Here is an 8,919-nt window from a genome sequence, read left to right as displayed (position 1 = left end):
CAGTTTCTAGATGGAAAAGATTCTACTTATCTGAGCCTTTTGTGTATCTCTTATGGACTTTATGGCCTCAAATTCTGTGATCAAACAAGTTCCCTTACTCCCAGTTTACTGGATTAGAATGTATGACACAGGCTGATCTCTGAGAAACCCAAGTGAAGTACAAAGATCACGTCTTTAAGGAGAAAGATGTTGAATCCAGCCCTTGCTCTGCTGGATACCAGCAGCAAGACTTTAAACAGAACCATTATGGACACTAAATTTCAAAGCGTATATGTCACCTAGGCTGGAGCTGAGGCTCAATAAATGGTGTAATTTTGATGATGATGATGGTGGTGATAATGACGATGACAATGGCAAGAGTTCATAAACTCCTTTGTTTTACATAATTTTCCCCAAAAGAACCTAGTTAATTATCTACAGGTTTCTTCCTTCCTCCTACTCCTTTCCCCCATCTTTCCCTTTACAAGTACATCAGATAGAACCATACTTAAATACCTGCAACATTCATTTCTTTGGGAAAGACAACTATGTCTTGGCTTAGAGAGATTTCACTGACTTCCCTACATGCTAAGATGTAACATTTAAATATCTTACAGTAGTCAACTTAGATGTCTCTTCCTCTAGGCATGGGTCCCTAATAAGCCAGACCACCAGCACCTGGTGTCCAAAGGCTATACTGGTCTCTGTTGCCTACTTACTCATACCTCTTCCCACTAAATTCTAATCTCCTTCGGAGGAGAGTTTGTGTCTAGTTCAGTGTGTCTTGCATCACAGTAGGCAGTTATGTCTAAAAGAATAAATGAATTAATGTTATCTGGGATGGAAAGTAGGGAAAAATAAGGAGGTCAGTTCCCCAGCCACTAAGATTTGGGGATAATGAATATTTGGAAATTATTTGGACAAAGAAATGAAAATTACTTAATTTACAGTGATTAAATTGAAGCTATTTCATTGACCCTTTGCCCTTTGAAACACAGATTGCTGATATAACAAGCTCCCATTTAGATGCATTTAAGCAGAAATATTCATTTTCTTTTTTTTTTTTTAAATGAAAAGCCAAAGCACTGGATGATTCATATTTCTAGGAAAATATTCCTATAGGCGTTTTCATCTCTGAATAAACATTCATCTTCAAAAGTATGTTTTTAATAAAAAGACTGGTGCATTTATTGTAAGACGTTTCTTGGTGAACAAGTTCCAGAGATTTTTTTTTTTTTTAAGGTCTGTAGGTCTCTAGGCAAACATGTGTCACAGGGAAAACTTGTCTTTACTTTCTATACACAGAACCAATCAATCCCAGCAGCAAGCAAAGAAGACGGCATAATTGTGCTATGATTGGAGAGATAACAGGAAGGGCTCCAGTGAACTTCTGGACATAATGAACTGATAATAATGATCCTACCATTAGACCTATATATATCCTTTTGACTCCCTGTTACAATGAAGACAGCCCAGTTCTGGGAGAGAAATATTTATTATGTTCTTTTTCAGGAAACATTTTGATTGAGGGAAAGTTCAAAAGCATCCCAGAGTGGGAAAGGATATGTCCTATATATATTCCATAAATGGCTCACAGATAGAATGAATATAGCGAAAATATTTAAGGAAAGAGCGATAACCCAACAAAAAAATAGGCAACTGGCTTGAATAGACATTTACAACACAGGCGTATTCTGGTCATGTCTATCACAGCTTAATAGGAACCTTAAAAAGATTAAACATGTTCCCAAATCAATTGCCGAGTCCCAGAATAAACCTCCAAAATAATTATAGAAATACAAAAATAGCCAGCACTTGACAAGTTAAAATTCAATCTAGCTTTCAATCAAAAATTGCCAAGTGTGCAAAGAAACAGAAAATATCCAGAATGCAGAGAAAACTCAATCAGTAGAAATAGACCCAGAAATTAAATTGTTCAAGTGATAGTAAAGAATAATATTGAAATAGCCTTTTCTTTCTTTTCCTTTCCTTTTCTCTTTTCTTTTAAAAGAGAGAGAAAGTAAGGAGGGGCAGAGGAAGAGAATCTCAAGCAGACACCCCAAGAGTCAGATGCTTAACCCAGCTAAGCTACTCAGGCGCTCCTGAAACAACTTTTAAAACCATATTTCATATGTCTAAGAAGGTAAAGGAAAACATGAGTATGTTAATGAGAAACTGGAAGATAAAACTAAGTAAAATGTAAATTTTAAAATTTAGAGAGAAAAAAATTCAGTAAAGAAAAATAAACTCGATGTGATTAATAGAGTTTAGAACGCTGCAGAAAAAAACAGTAGACTTGAAGACCTAATAATAAACTTTGCAATAATATTCAACAAAGAAAAAATATGGTTTAAAAAAAAGCCATGGGACAACTTCAGACAGCTTAACCTATTTGTAATTGAAGTCCCTGAAGGAGAGAGAGAGGGAAGCCAGAAAAAAAAGGTTTTTTTAAACAATGGTTAAAATTTTTTTCAAATTAGATAAAAATAATAGACTTATACTTCATAGAAGTACAACAAAGCTACCACAAGAAATATAAAGAAATTGACACCAAGACACATCACAATCAAATGACTTACAACTAGAAAAACTTTAATAGCCACACAAAGAAAAAAAATGGCAACATTTTGTACATAGAGACAGAAATATCAGTGATCGCCCTGGGGGAGGGGAGGAAAGGAGGGACAGGATGGAATAATTACAGAGGGACATTAAGGAAACTTTTAGGGGTGATAAACATCTTCATTGCTTTGATTGTGATGATGGCTTCACAGGTGTATACATGTCAAAACTTATCAAACTGTACATTTTAAATATGTGCAGCTTATTGTATATCAATTATATGTCAAAAAGACTATTCATAACTTCATAATGAGAAACTACTACATAGCCACTAAAATAGATAAAATTAAAAAAACACTACCAGGTATTAGCAGAAGTGAAATTCTCACCCACAGTTATAAAAGCCTAATCAATAACCATGTTGGCAGAGCCGGGGTGGCTCAGTCGGTTAAGCATCTGACTCTTGATTTTGCTCTCAGGCCATGATCTCAAGATTGTTGAGATCGAGCCCCTCGGTGGGCTCCATGTGCTGAGTGTGGAGTCTGCTTAAGATTCTCTCTCTTTCCCTCTCCCTCTGCTCTCTCTCAAAAATAGATAAATTAATTAAAACAAAATAAACCGCTTTGGAAAATCCTTTGACAGTGTATCCTATAGCTGAACTTGTAGCATACACTATCCACCAACAATGATACTACCAGGTGTATAGCCAGGAGGAATGAGTGCATGTGATTACCGAACTACACGTGCATGAGTAGGGCTACTCGTAATCGGCCCCCAGCCCTGGAAAATCTTAAAGTCCAACAAAAATAGAGCGGGTAAAGTGTGGCATGGGCATAATATAGAAAACTGTACAGAAAGCAAAGGCAAGACTTCTAAATATAACCGTCTGGATGACAGAGACATAATGTTTCACAGTAACGAAGGCTTATATATATTATATGATCCCAACTACATAAAGTTTAAAATAGGCACAACTTAATTTAGGTGATAGAAGTCAGGATGATGGTTCCTTTATGGGAGGAAGTGACTGGGAGGGAGAATTGGGGGCACTCGGGGTGATTATATTGTATTTCTTGATCTGGATACTGGTAACACATATGGGTTTAGTTAAAATTTTAAAAGTAATATGCCTATTATAAAATAGCTACAAAACAAAGGGGTATATATTAAACATTTTTAAATGTTTGGCTATAGTGGGGAGGAGAAAGAGAGAGATGGAGATTAAAAAAAAAGGTGGAAGGAAGGAAAGTATTTAACTGTGGTTTGTCTCCTTATGAAGAAGAATTATTCATATTTATAAAATATACTGTTTAGTATGAAGTAGTATGTGCCAGGCATTCTTAGTTTTTCAGTCCCAAATCTATCCTTACCTAAATGTCTATGCTTGCTACACTCCTCCCATCCTTCTTACTACCATTTTCCCCATTAACAATAACAACAACAACAACAAAAAAAGATTGGCATTACTTATTTGGTGGTAAAATTAGACAATAGGTATAGTTTCGATCACATTTTAGACGAATCCTGAAATTCATCAATCAACATGGCAATATCCCTAGAATTCCTAAATATTTAATTATATCATTTGTCCTCGAAACCCATACTTTCATACTCACTTTTTATAAAATTCTTAAGCTACTACCTGTCTCAGTAATAGGCAGTCCACTAATTATGTAGGAAGTCCTAAATAGAATTCTAGGTTCCTAAAGAAATTTTAACTGTGAGCCCCGTAAAATTTCTAAAATGCACAACGAGGGGTGCCTGGCTGGCTCAGTTGGTAGAGCATGTGACTCTTGATCTTGGGGGTATGAGTTCAAGCCCCACATTAGGTATAGAGATAAAAAATATTTTTTAAGAAAACACATTGAGAAACAGAGCTTATAAATCCTGAATCTAAATGAAGATTTCTTAATTGAGAATGGAAATATTTACAACCCCCTAAACTTCTAGTGTACTTTTAAATGTTCAGACATGGGAGGGCCTAGCTGTACTTTTTGTATTTTATTCTTACCCTTCCCTACCATTGACTTTCAACAGATAGATAAAGATATATGTGTATATACAAATATACATCTAATGGACTATTATTCAGCCCATGAGAAAGATCAGGTGTGACAACATAGATGGACCTTGAGGGCTTTATGCTAAGTAAAATGAGTCAGATTAAGACAAATACTGTAGTATATCACTTACATGTGGAATCTAAAAAAAAGAACTCCTAGAAATATAGAGTAAGTAGAAAGGTGATTATGGGAGGATGGGGACAATGGGCAGATGCTGGTCAAAGGGTACAAACTTTTGGTTATAGGATGAATAAGTCCTGGGGATCTAACATACAGCATGGGAACTATAATTCACAATACTGTATTATGTACTTAAGAGAGTCCATCTTAAATGTTCTCACCGCAGTAAAGAAATGATAATTAGGAGACATGATGGAGTCGTTAGCTAATGCTATGCTGATAATCACTTTATAATATATAAATGTATCATTCATTTAATGATAATGATAATCAAATCAATATATTGTGTGCCTTAAACTTATATAATACAACATGTCAGTTATATCTCAGTAAAGCTGGGAAGCAATAGGAAAGCCAAAGAGATAAAAGCCAAAGAGATAAATAATATGTGATATATTCATGTACTGGCGGATCACACAGCCATTAAAAAAGAAAAAACTGTAAAAAAATAAAGTATTATGAATTATTAGCTAGAATACTGAGCAGAAATCTAGAATCACATAATAATGGAAATTTCTGCTTCATAGAAATTCAACTGTGAATTTGCTATGAACATCAAATTACAGTAAAAAATACTTAAACTATATCAAAGTTTGAAACAAATGAGAGTAGGCTCATATACTCTGACAGAATCAGATTATATATTACAGTATCTTTAATCCTCTAAGGCAAGGCAAGAAGTAACATTAAAGAAAGGTGTTTGTGCAGAATTCCGTGGGAAGTTTAACTCCAGTAATGGGGTTTCTATAATGAAATGACACTTTATCAAATTACTGCAGTGTTCACTGCCAGGCATGTAAGACATATTCAGTATTATAAAATCAGCTTAAATTTGGGTACTTTAACATTCCAGTGCTGAAAAGACAGATGTCTCTGCCTTTGACTCTAATCCCCATACAGAGTTGTCTGCCGTCTAGTCGGGCTTTAGATGTCAAATGCAAATATTTCAAATTTGTTAAAATGCAGTCTTCCCTCACGGCAAGTGAGGTAATTTTGTCACTATACTTTCCCATCACTGATAATTAAAAACTTAACTCTCTTGCAAGATGATACTTTTCAAAGGACTTTCTTCCACCCGCACAAAGCACTTACTAATACAGCTCGGGACATTTTATGACTTCATATGATTCCAGACCCTAGCAGTCAGAGATATACAAACAGCATAAAAACCCATGTTTTATGCAGTGTTTAGTAAACCATAATTGTTCTCTCCTTGGCATTTGCTTTCTATCTCATATATCTCCTAATCCTTGATGTGCATATTGAAAATGTCACCACGTCTCTGAAATTAATCACATATCCACATCAGAACCAGACAAATCTTGTTTATGTGCCTGAATCACACATATTCAGGGACTTCCAAACTCCAAAAAGTTCCTTAAATTTGTATTAAGTGTCTAGAAAAGTAAGACAAAAACTCATACGCTCGCTCTGATAGAAACAACACTGTCTTGTGTGAGAAATGTTTTCTGGCAGATTAGGAAGAATCCCTTAAAACAAACATACTTTCCAACACACTGCAGAATTATTAGACTTTGGTTAGGCTGTTCTTTTGTTGGAGTGGGCTAACGTATTGAATTCTGTCTCTCACGGCAGAGCGGTAAGGAGAAAACACAGTAGTGAAGATAGATCAATACATATTGACACTCTCCCGTGAAGACAGTACATAAAAGGAAGATGGAAAAACTGGGGGTATAACCACCACCAATCTTTTTCATCATTGTACACTCTGATCTGGCCAAGACAGCAAAGCAAAGAGATGCGGTCATCTTCTCTTACTTCTGATGTTATGAGGGTAGCTTGCTCTTTTGTAAAGTTGAGTGCTAATTTATTCCCTATGTAAAGAACCTAATTTACATCATGATTATTTGTTATGTTCTAAAGATGGATAATTGTTCTCACCTTTTCCCTCCCTTAACTCAGCTTTTTAACACCTTTTCTAGAGGCTGCATAGATGATTTTGTCATTTTAAAAATACTCCTTCAGGAAGCTGTCTATCCAATTTGCGAGTCAAATTGCATGAAACATGTTACTATCAGAATTTAGAGTTGTTTTGTCTGTATTTGACTACCGTAAATTTTGTCAATAGTTATTGATACTGAGTGTAGACCATCCTAGACAAACGGTAGGTGCCCCTTTCTGGTCCAGAGGATTACAAATGATAGACACACACACATACACATACAGACCCTATTGAAAAAGTTAATCATAACAATACAAAATTACTTTCCAGTATTAATTTCAATTCTCTGAAATTCTGAATTACCTATTAAACCCTCTTCCTCTGCAAATTAGTAATTAAGGAAAAGAAGAATGTATATACAATGTATCATACTTTCTATTTTTAACATTCATTGAAAAATATGGCCAAACTCATTAATTCAATTGAAAGGCAAATTGTTCCATCCTGTTGTTTATTTTCAGAAGAACTCATTTAAATTCAAAAGACAATAAAGTAAAACAAAGTTTCATCCTTTATATTCATATTTGTTAATTTATTGCCTAATCACCCACTTAGGATTGTCTACACATTTTTTTGTTTTCTTTTTTCTTACAGGAAACCATTTTCCAAGGAATATAATTCCCCATTGTAATGGCTTTGATAGAATGCATAATATGTGTTCCTGTCACTTCTACTAAATTACTATATTATGTATCATTTATAATATTTCCATTAAATATAATATTCGCATGTAGGTAGACATCTGTGAATAGTTTTTAGAGCGTTAACTGGCTTTTAAAGGGAAATGAATTGATGAACAAGAGATAGAATGTAGGACATTGAATGTGGACTAATAACAAAACCCACCTAAAAAAAGAAGCAAGAAAAAATAGTTCAAATCTGAAGAAGAGATGAACAGAAATCAAGAGAAGCAGCGTGAGGATGACTAGAGGTAAGAAGGAAGAAAAACTACAAAAAGATACAGGATGGAAGGTTAAGCAACTTGGCAAGGAAGCTAGGAAGGAAGGCAGAGAGCCCGAAAGCCAGAGTCAGAGTTGCCTGTGATGGGGTGTGGTGGCTTTAACCTGCGTAGGGGTAGGGGTCCTAGTTCTGGAACCAGGGTGAAGATCACTGGACTCTGATGGGCACATCCCTAAAATCATCCAGGGGAGTGAAGTCAAGAGCCTGTGCACTCAGGCATGAGAGACTGTGGTGGAAGAGGGCAATGTGCAGGGGGTGGAGTCACCAGTCACAGTATGTGGTGATATCCCTGGACAATTCTGTGACTTCAAGGAGCTGTTCAGTGTGGGTGGTGAGTCCCTGAGACCAATGACCTTTTCATAGGAGATTTATGATTTATAGTTTCTGGACATTGAAACATTCCTCCTGCTGCTGGTACTTAATGTTCAATAGGCTGACCACATCACCAAGATCCTGGGGAAACACTAGAGCCACCAGATCCCCTGGGCATATGGCTTCTATGATGAGTGCCTGCACAAATATGGTTTGGTGACCATGTGATGCTGCTGACCTAAGATCTTTGACGAGCTTAGCCTGTCAGTCTTTTGCATACATGTATGCTCTCTCCTCCATCCAGACCCTAGACCAGATTCAGATGATTTGATTAAAAGCAAGGAGTGCCTCACGACAGGGCCCTGTGTGGTCTGCTCTAGTCTAATCCTGAAGACAGCCCATAGGACTGACTACCTATTTGGCAGTAACACGCAGCCAACAACATTGGCATGATCTGGTATGCCCACTAACTGGTGAGAGGAAGTTACAGGTGGTACTTCAATGAAACTGTGCTCCCTGTGCTTTTTCTATCATTGTGGGAATGTGGCAGCCATCTGGGAGCTAGATGAGCATCTAGAAAGATTACATCATCTTCTAGGCTGTCTCACAAGAGACATGGGGAGTCCTCACCAAGAAGCTTGTAGCCAACTACTTCTAGTGATCCTCTGGCTCCTCCAGCTCCTCTGGCCCTCAGACCACTGTGGTGGTCTGAATATTTAGAAAGAATATATATGGAGAATATATATATTTTCCAGATGGAGGCTGGGCATTGGGGCTGAGGAACTGTCCCTGGCTCGACTCTCCTCCTCAAAGAGGACACTTCAAGAATAAGGATTGTCTCTGGAGAGACTTGGAGCCTCAGCTCCATGCTCCACTCCCTTCTCCCTACTAGAACCATTA

At 36.7% G+C, this 8,919-nt stretch overlaps 1 pseudogene; it reads left to right on the top strand.

Moving 5' to 3' along the window:
- Nucleotides 1-271: 271 nt before the first annotated feature.
- On the top strand, nt 272-8,677 carry LOC111157731 (annotated as a pseudogene).
- Nucleotides 8,678-8,919: the final 242 nt, after the last annotated feature.

The sequence above is a fragment of the Enhydra lutris genome, unplaced genomic scaffold (assembly GCF_002288905.1).
Source record: "Enhydra lutris kenyoni isolate GAN:26980312 unplaced genomic scaffold, ASM228890v2 scaffoldscaffold56, whole genome shotgun sequence".
In the NCBI taxonomy this organism is placed as follows: Eukaryota; Metazoa; Chordata; class Mammalia; order Carnivora; family Mustelidae; genus Enhydra; species Enhydra lutris.
The sequence above is the reverse complement of the archived record's forward strand: the minus strand, read 5'-3'. Positions and strand labels throughout refer to the sequence as shown.